Source organism: Saimiri boliviensis, chromosome 15 (assembly GCF_048565385.1).
Source record: "Saimiri boliviensis isolate mSaiBol1 chromosome 15, mSaiBol1.pri, whole genome shotgun sequence".
Classification (NCBI taxonomy): domain Eukaryota; kingdom Metazoa; phylum Chordata; class Mammalia; order Primates; family Cebidae; genus Saimiri; species Saimiri boliviensis.
Window position 1 is genome coordinate 33,227,643 of NC_133463.1, and position 10,276 is coordinate 33,237,918.

General features: G+C 41.2%; 2 pseudogenes; both read right to left on the bottom strand.

Moving 5' to 3' along the window:
* Positions 1 to 5,280: 5,280 nt before the first annotated feature.
* Positions 5,281 to 7,285, bottom strand: LOC141581387 (uncharacterized; annotated as a pseudogene).
* Positions 7,286 to 8,373: 1,088 nt separating this feature from the next.
* LOC101041788 (complex III assembly factor LYRM7 pseudogene) lies at positions 8,374 to 9,095 on the bottom strand (annotated as a pseudogene).
* Positions 9,096 to 10,276: the final 1,181 nt, after the last annotated feature.

Consider the following 10,276-nt stretch of genomic DNA (forward strand, 5'->3'; position numbering starts at 1 on the left):
AATTATGTAGTTGTAATCACTATTTTCACATAATTTGGCGATATTTATAGCAATTACAGATTAACCATTCTTTCTTGAAATATTGTAGCTCTTTGATGGTTTGTTTTAATAAGTTTCCATTAAGATAAACTTCATTTTGCCGACAAAGTAAGACCTGAGATTTTTAAATGACGTTTTAAAAGCATTCCTTATATTTGGAAATTAACCATGCATTTTACAAGTTATGTTTAATTACTGTAATAGGGTAGATTCTATGCATGATTAAATTATCATAGAATTTATTGCAAAACATTTTAAGGGTATCATATAAGTCACTAGCACCTATGTAGCAATTTCACTTCCTCTTAAAACAATAGCTAGGTTCACAGAGTATTTAAGTTTGAATTTAAAATTTTTAAATACTGGAATATTCTTAAGAAAAATATAAAATGTAGTATATTGCTATTTCCTTTTCAAATTTCTCTTTAATTCAAGACTACACTTGATATGCAATGTCAAGAAAATAATCTGTAGAGAAATTAGTTTGGAGATTATTTGTATGTGATTCTTCTCTTTACAGTCCTATAAACATTGCCATGTCCTTCTTACTTCTACATATTTTAAAATAATGTCATGCTTGTTACATCATTTATATACATTTTCTTATAATTTAGGAAAACATTTTTCTGGATTTTTATTAAAAAATCCATCATTTGAAAAGTGAAATACTCAAACATATCTGCTTGGAGATTTTATATTCAATAACTGTGAATAGAACAAATTCTAAATAAATTTTCTTTTCCATGAAAGACCAGGATTTACTCAACTTGACAATCTTTTGTTGTTTAGCTCAATTATTCTGATATGCTGCAGGTGCTTCTGCTATAGACTTACACCTGCACCCTTCTCAGAAGGCTTACCCTTAGGTGCTTGAGGTCACCTTATGTGGAGGTGCCCGGGAATTATACATTCTTTCCCCACCTAGCGGCCAATGGCCCAGGACTGACTGGAGAGGTACTGCAAAGTCCTTGTTTCTAGTTGAAAAAGACTGCATCAGAATTTACACTCTATCTAGAGCTTTTCATGGGATCATGCCATGGAAGCTAGATTTCACCTGAAACCATGTTTTTCCAAAGCTCTTTTTCATTCCCTGTCTGCCTCCCTCACTCCCCTGAGGGTTGCTCCTGGGAGCACCGTCTCAATATGTCACGTGCACTCAAATCCCCACCTCAGGATCTGTTTCTAAAGAACCTGGCCTGGGAAAGCATGGCGGCCTGTAGAACGTAGCCCTGGAGATCAGCCTCCAGAGTAGAGAGCAGAGCGGGACGGGTGGAGAGTAGATCTGAAGGACCACATGGAAGATTCTGACAAACTGGGATATTGTGCAACTGTGGGAGGCACCGCTTGGTGCCATTTCTACTCCAGTCCTCCTTACAAAGGCATTCTACGTTTGTTATACAGTGACACGGAAACAGCTATGTGCCATAGTTCCGGCTAATGAGATGTAGGCAGAAATCTCGGGGGGAATTGTCTTTCCTAATCAAACAGACAAAGCTGCACTAGGAGAAGGAAGTCCGACCCTCCTTCTCTTCCTCTTCTTCAGTCTGGAACATAGGAGCTGGAAGCCAGGAAGGACAAGAGCCATCTGGTGACCAAGATACAATCACAAGGTGAAATCCCACGATAGGTTGTCTGCAAACTGAAGAGCAAGGAAGCCAGCCTGAGTCCCAAACATCAAGAGGAGGGAAGCCAACCGTGCAGCCTTCCATCTACGGCTGAAGGTCCGAGAGCTCCTGGCAAACCACTGGTGTAAGTCCAAGAGTCCGAAAGCTGAAGAACTTGGAGTTTGATGTTGGAAGGCAGGAAGCATCCAGCGTGGGAGAAGAACTTGACTTGGAGTCTGTTGTTTGAAGGCAGGAAGTATCCAGTGTGGGAAAAAGATGAAGACCAGAAAACTCAGCGAGTCTGACCTTCTAACTGGCTTCTGTTCATAATCTCATCCCTCTTTAGCCTAACAACCCAGAAGCCACTGTGATCCTTTTGAAAACTGAAATTGGACAGTTGTCACTCTTCCGTTCAAGATCTAGTTAACCAGATGCCCTTGTGAATAGTCTCTGATACAGCTCTGACCTCATCATCTACGATGCCCAAGCTTGCCTCACTCCACCACGCCAGCCCCTCTGCTGTTGCATGGCTTCCCCAAGCACAGTTCTTCATGGCCTTTGAGCTGCCAAGGGTGCTCTTCCCCACATTAAGGTCACATGCTTGCAGTTTCCTGACATCTCTGCTTAAATCAAGGCTTTTTCTACCCTCCCTATAGCTTCCTTCAACCTACATACTCCCTCTTGTCACCATAGTTGTTTCCATTGCATTTCCCACCAACTGATACACAACATATTTACTGGTTTGTTTATCAGGTGCCCTCCCCACCCAAATAGAATGCAAGCATCACCAGGGCAAAAACCTGGAATCACTGCTATAGACTGTGGACACCACAGAACAGTGCCTGTGCCGGGCATAAAGGAGGTATAAGCTCCAAAGCCAGGCACTAGGGTTCAAGGGCAAACACTGCTACCAGCTAACAGGCTGAACTCGGAGAAGTTAATCTCAACTTCCTTGCCTCAGATTCCCCATATGCAAAACAGATGCTGACAGTACCTGTCTCCTTAAGCTTTTGTGAAAACCAGTGTACCTCTATCAATAAGTCAAGAAAATATAAACGTAGATCAAAGACCTGAAATATAATGTAAAAGATTGGTTTAAGCAAATGAAAAAACCTATATCCTACAATTTAAAGTATACATGTTATGTCCACACATTTAGGTACTAGTTGTAAAACTCACCAATGACCAGGTATATGGGCTCCAGGCAGAATCCAGCTGGGTGTAGAGCCCCCCCCTCCTCACTAATAAATAAATTAAATAGAAAAACTAGCCAGATGCGGTGGCACATGCCTGTATTCTCAACCTGTTTAGGAGACTGATGCAGGAAGATTGTTTGAGCCCAGGAGTTTGAGTCTAGCCTAGGCAACATAGTGAGACCCCCATCTCCAAATAAATAAATTTAAAAGAACAACAATGAAATACCAACAGCAGCTTAAACCAGTCATCAGTTTTATTTTTTCTCATGTGATAGAAGTCTAGAAGTAACAAGTCCAGGGCTGGTGCTGACACTCAAAGGACCCATAAGGGAGGCCAGGGTCGCTGTGGGCTTTCTGCAGTCACTTCCTTAGACTATGGCTTTTACCCACATGGTCATAAGGTGGATCTTCCAATGCTAGGTACTGGATCTCATTGGAAGGTGAGAAGTAGGGGGTAAAGCAAAGAGCCAAACATACAGGGAAAAATTCAGGTTTAAGAACGATCCCTGTTCAAGAGCTTTCTCAGAAGCCCATGCAGTGACATCTGCTGATTTGTCAGCGGCCAGGGCTGTGGGACATGGATGGTACTAGTAGCAAGAAAACCTGTAAGAGATTTTAAAAAATAGCACACCTTACTAATCTGACAGAACCCAGATTCTTTTGATATTGGAAGAAAATGAGAGTGGATACCGGGGAAGCCACTAGAAGTATCTGCCACTCTCGGTTGAACAGCAGGCTGCAAACATACCACCACTTGATGGAGACGTCATGCTGTGGTCATAATGCATGTGAATTAGGTACCAGTAACAATCCAGTGTTGAGAAATACCCACATGTCACACAGATCTAAATATGCGATTGGTCAAGCAGGTTGTCCAGAAGGAAATCAGGATGCTATCAAGGATGAAGCTATAGTAAAAATACTATGTACAAACCTTTGGTGATGAGGCTTCAGGGTTATTTAGAGGAGTGTAACCTTAAAAATAAAGATGAAAAATTTATGAGTTGGGGTCTGTTTTCATGATGAGAGAGTAAGTGCAATCCCATATTCAATGGAAAATCCTGCTGGGGCTTCTCTCCTAGTGACAATATTCACATGCACAAGTGAGGGGACCATGGCTGGAATAATTTCCATATACAAATTATTAGCACTGATTGTATTTTAAAAGTTTTGTAAAAGACATTTCTCCTAGCATAAGTGCTCACAAGATGCAGAAGACTGAGGGATTGTTGCAGGCAATAATTGAGGAATTATTATGCAAGGTTATTTCCAACCTCAGCAACAGAGACATTTGGGGGCACAAAACTCTTCGTTGTGGGGGGACTCCTGTGCACTGCAGGGTTCTTAGCAGCATCCCTCTTGTCTTCCTACTACAAGTCAGGAGCACTTTCCCCCAGTTCTAACACCAAAAATGTCTCCAGATACTGCCAAATGATGCTGGACAGCAAAACTGCCACCTGGCTGGGAACCCCTGCTGTCGATGAAGGATTAGCCAACTTTCTCTGGACAGGGACAGATGACAGGAAGTATTTCAGACTTCGCTGGCCACATATGTTCTCTATCACAAATTCTTTTTCTTTAAAGATGGAACAACTATTGTTAGCTTGCAAGCCATATGATCGACAGCTGGCCATGGTTTGCGGACCTGTTCATGACCTTCCCACTTTCCTTACATCACCGATTTCTCTCTTCAGTGTGAGTTCTGTCATGAGGAATCGAGTGGGACCAGGAAGGGTTTCCCCAGCCCTACATTTACAGAGATTCTCACTAGTGTGCTTATTATTACTCATGGGCCCAGAGGCTAGAAGTCGTGCTGAACTCATTTTGACATTAAATGCCAAGCTGGGGTTTCTCGCCTTAAGTCCTCCTATGTTAAGAGCTTCTTCACGCTACAGATGTACACTTTCACCCCCAGCGTGAGTTCTCACAAATCTCCTATGGAATGAGAACACCTTGTCTTCCCACAGTTTTGTTTGTTTGTTTGTTTGTTTGTTTTCTTTTTTTTTTTGAGATGGAATTTTGCTCTTATTGCCCAGGCTGGAGTGCAATGGCACGATCTTGGCTCACTGCAACTTCCATCTGCCCCCCCAGGTTCAAGCAATTCTCCTGCCTCAGCCTTCTGAGTAGCTGGGATTACAGGCACGTGCCACCACTCCCGGCTAATTTTGTATTTTAAGTAGAGATGGGGTTTCTCCATGTTGGTCAGGCTGGTCTCAAACTCCTGACCTCAGGTGATCCACCTATTTGGCATCCCAAACTGCTAAGGTTACAGGTGTGAGCCACCGAGCCTGGCCCTTCCCACAGTTTTTACAGGAATTGGATTTCTCCCCAGTTACATGGATTATTTTGCACCCATGAAGGTGTGGGCTCACAGAAGCTTCCTTTTACACTATGATGTCTGTTTCTGGTCTGAGTAATCCTGTGTCTTTAAAGCAGACAGCTCACTGGAGCCTTTTCCACACGGATGAAACAAAGAGCTTCTCTCCCGGGTGAGTTTTTACGTGGCTCCTCTGGGATGAATGATTGCTGAAGGCTTTCCTGCAGACAAGGCATTCGCAGGGCATTTCCCTAGTATGGATCCTCCTGTGCATGTTCAGGTTGGAGCTGATGCTGAAGGCTTTCGCACAGTGATCGTATTCCTATGGTTTCTCCCTTGTGTGGCTTCGCACATGCATATTCAGGATTGACTGGTTCCTGAAGGCTTTGCACACTGCCTACACTCCACGCGTTTCGTTACAAGTGAATGCCCATGTGCCTCCTCTGGGATAAACAATCACTGAAGACTTTCCTGCAAGCGGTGCATTCATTATGTCTCTCTTGAGTGTGTATTTTCCTGTGTGTGGTGAGGTTTGAGCATGCAGCCGAAGGCTTTCCCACAGAGATCACACCCGTACGCTTTCTCTCCAGTGTGAGAGTTCACGTGAATCTTAAGCATGGACTGGTTTCAGAGGGTTTTCCTACACTGCTGACATTCCACATTCTTTTTTTTTTTTTTTTTGAGACAGAGTTTCGCTCTTGTTACCCAGGCTGGAGTGCAATGGCGTGATCTCGGCTCACCGTGACATCTGCCTCCTGGGTTCAGGCAATTCTCCTACCTCAGCCTCCTGAGTAGCTGGGATCACAGGCACGCGCCACCATGCCCAACTAATTTTTTGTATTTTTAGTAGGGACGGGGTTTCACCATGTTGACCAGGATGGTCTCGATCTCTTGACTTTGTGATCCACCCGCCTTGGCCTCCCAAAGTGCTGGGATTACAGGCTTGAGCCACTGTGCCCGGCCTCCACATTCTTGATAAAGTGAATCTCATGTGTTTCCTCTGGGACATGAGATCGCCAAAGGATTTCCCATATTCTTTGCATTTGTAGGTCTTTTTCACCATGTGGTTCTTCTTGTGCAAATTAAAGTTCAACTTCCAGTGGAAAGCTTTGCCCCACTGTGTGCATTCGTAGGGCTTCTCCCCTGTGTGATTTCTCACATGTCCTTTGAGGTGGGAGGGGTGCTGGGAAGCTCTCCCACAGTTGTGACACTTGTAGGGCCTCTCTTTGGTGTGTGTTCTTTTGTGTGCAATGAGGTGGCAGCTCCAGCTGTACGCCTTCCCACACTGATCACACTTGTAAGGCCTCTTGCCAGTGTGAACTCTCATGGATTTTCAGGGTCGAGAGGGTCCAGAATGCATTTCCACACTGACTGCAGTCAGAGGGCTTCTCTTTGGGTGAGTTCTTGCACGGCTCCTAAGGGCTGAAGGGCCGTTGAAGGCTTTCCCGCATATGCTGCATTTGTATATCTTCTCCCTGGTGTGTACTCTCCTAAACCATTCATGAGAAATCCACCCACATAATCCAATCACCTCCCACCAGGCCCCACCTCCTACACTGGGAATTACATTTCCATATGAGTTGCATGGGGATATACATGCAGGCTGTATCAGAGGGTCTCAAAGCAATGGTGGCCCTGAATACAAATGCAAAAGATTTCACTATCTAAGTGACCCTGGCAGGTTGTGGAGCAGGGAGTGTAGAACAGCTGTAGGATCTATGAACTCAGAGATGTTCTGTCCCATTTCTATGTGATACATGAAAGAAAACCAGGATGATCAGAATGCTGTCACCATAAATGAGTTAGAATAGATAGGTTAATTTTTCACAACTGTTAAGGCCGCTTAATTTCTCTTTTAATTTTCTCCGCAGGATGGCAAAAGCAGTTCTATCTTTCTATTTCCACAAATCTTACTCTATTCCTATTGGGATCTGTTTTTCCTCTCAGGGCCAGGACTGGGATGAGGCAGCCCAGGCTGCTCGGTAAGTGTGTACATTTAAGAAGGCACTTGTGGTGTCCGACAAACACAGGGCGGGCTCAGAGTGAGTGGCTGTTCCCTGGCTCTGCACTCACAAACCTCACCCTCACCTAGCCCTGCTCCTCAGTTTTAGAAGATCTGCCTCCTCCATCAAGTTTGTGGTCCAAAACAAATGTTGCTCTAAACTGTTCCATTATGAGCTGTCTTGTTACCATAATTCTCCCAATATTTGATTTTATCCCTAATTACAGTGTCCCAGGATATTCAGAATTCACAGATGTAAATATTTACAGAGAGAATAATTCGTTGTTACTTTTACTGACTGGTATTTCTGCCCTTGCCAGGACTATTTTTACCTGTTATTTACATAAATAGGCCCAGCATGGTGGTTTATGCCTGTAATCCCAGCAGTTTGGGAGGCTGAGGTGGGGAGATCATTTGAGGTCAGGAGTTCAAGACCAGCCTGGCCAACTTGGTAAAACCCTGTCTTTACTAAAAACAACAAAAAAAATTAGCTGAGCGCGATGGCACATGCCAGTAGTCCTAGCTACTTGGGAGGCAGAGGTGGGAGGATCACTTGAATCTGAGAGATGGAGGTTGTGGTGTGCTGAGATTGTGCCACTGCACTTCCAGCCTGGGTGAAAGAATGAGACCCTGTCTCAAAACCCCCGATATCTATACCTATATCTATATCTATCTATCTATCTATCTATCTATCTATCTATCTATCTATCATCTATCTATCTATCTATATATCTCAATACATAAATTAAAAATGTATGATTTCTACAGGACAATTACAATTGCTAAAATAAAAGCAAAATGGAAACTCACAACAAAAGTCCTAAGTAAATAGCTTTTAGATTACATACAACCAAAAAGAAAAAAAGAAGAATTTATTTCTTAAATACAATCTGCTGCATAAACATCCCCTGGAGCACTTTAAGTAATTATGATACCCAGATCATACCACAATTCAATTAAGTAAGACTCTTTGGGGTGTGCTGATGAATCAGCACTTAAACAAACTCTACATGAAATTTATATGAAGACTGAAGTTTAAAAGCTAGTTGTAGCAATAAATGCAATGGAAGCAGAAAGAGTTGAGGAACACAAATACCGCTAAGAACCATGGGGGTGTAGAGGCGGGCAGAAGATAAAGAAATGAACCATTTCTTTTTTTTTTTTTTGGAACAATTTAATATTTTTCAGGACTAAATATCATTTTAATCTAATAATTTAAATCTAATAATTGCATTTCATATGGGAAAAAATCTCACCAACTTGTAAAAACACCACATTCTCAAATAGCTATGGCAAGACCAAATATTCATCAAGGTCAGAGAGAAGTGAATGTATCTCCCTAAGCATTTATTTTGCTTTATGGCATTTGATTTTCAAACAAAATGAAATGTTTTCTTATTTCCTTTAGAAATACTTAATTATGTTCTTCAGTTCTCAGTAATGACCTTTCAACATGAAATTTAAATATAAAGTTATTCTGTAATTCATTCATCTTCAATATGCCAGTTCAGAGAAAGATGTCTACATTCCCAGGATTTTGCCAGTGTTACAGATTTTAAAGTGAAAAAGTGCAAAGACTTATTTTATCCTAGAAAACTCATTGCTTCCGAGTTGGTGTGTCACAATATGGCACATTTTCTATAAGAAGGTCTTTCCTAGGGACCAGTTTCAGTGTATTGTGGCCGGTGTGAATACCTTGTATAACAGATGTTCTGAGTAGCAATTCAACATCAGAACCTATTTTCATTAGCTCTTCTATTTTCTTAGGAGAAGTTTCACTTTTATTATTTTTGAATTCTTCATTTATCTTTATTCTGGCTGCTTCTAATGCTCTGGCATCATTTTTAAAAACTTGTTGTCTGGTCCTGTTCAGTGTTTTAAAGAGCTGTAAAACCTTGACTGCCTGATTCATGGCTCTCCTCACGGCGGCCGCTACCTCCAGAAATGAACCATTTCTAACTGGAGTTAGGATGAGAGACAGAGAAGGATCCCAGGCAATTACTGCAAAATGTAGTGGCTGTAGATTTTTTATTTCATAAGGAAAATATAAACAGATTGAAGAGATAAAAAGAAATCTTAGGCACAATGAACCAGAGAACACCAATAGTAAAAAGAGTATCTTCGCAGCAGTCAGAGGAAAAAAGACAGGTTATCTTTTAAGCAATAGTTCTCAAACATTGAGTTCCATCAGAGTCACCTGGAGGTCTTGTTAAAATATGCTGTAAATATCTCTCTATTAAGAAACGAAAGAAACTCAGGTTTGTTTCTAACAAGTGCCCAGGTGATGCTGATGCTGCTGGTCAGCAGACCACACCCCAAGAACAACTGCTTTAAAGAAACAAATGTTAGGCTGACAGCTGACTTCTTATTAGCAACTGTGGAAGACAGAAGGTAGTGGAACAATTTCTGAAATAAAATATAAAATCTTATAACCACCAAAAATGTCCATGAGAAAAAGAAAAAAAACCCAGTATCTTTGGGTTTGCAACCCGCAGAAAAGAGACATCATTTAAGATGTATTTCAGGGACAAAGAAGTAATCCTTTGATTACTTAACCAAAGCAAAGAATGTAAGAATCACATCAGAGTGTAAGAATCAAATAAGCACTGAAGTGGCAAACGTGTAAGAATGATGAGACAAGACATGACAGCATGCAACAGCAAGAACAATTCTTCTGAAATTTCAAAAAGAACTAAATATGTGCAACTATGACATATCAATAAAAAAGAATGAAAATGCATGATTAAAAAACCATGTAAATCAGGAGAGTAACATACATCCAAATCTAGATTTAATGAAAAAACATGGCTAAGAATTGTTTAGGAGAACTACTGAAATAATAGAGTAAATAAATTTAAAATGTACAGAAAATAAAAAAGAATGACAAAAATATGCAAAAGAAGCTAGAGAAAAAAATAGAAGAAAAATGTAACATTCAAATATATTAATCCAGAAGATGTTAATGGAATAAATGCTTTAACCAAAATATTAATATTCACAGAATAGATTAATCCAATTTTGTGCTATGTACAAGAGACATCTAAAATAGGCAAGTAAAAAGAAATCTGCTTTGAATGTTAGTATCAGACAGAATAGATTAAGGCAAAAAGGCTCATAG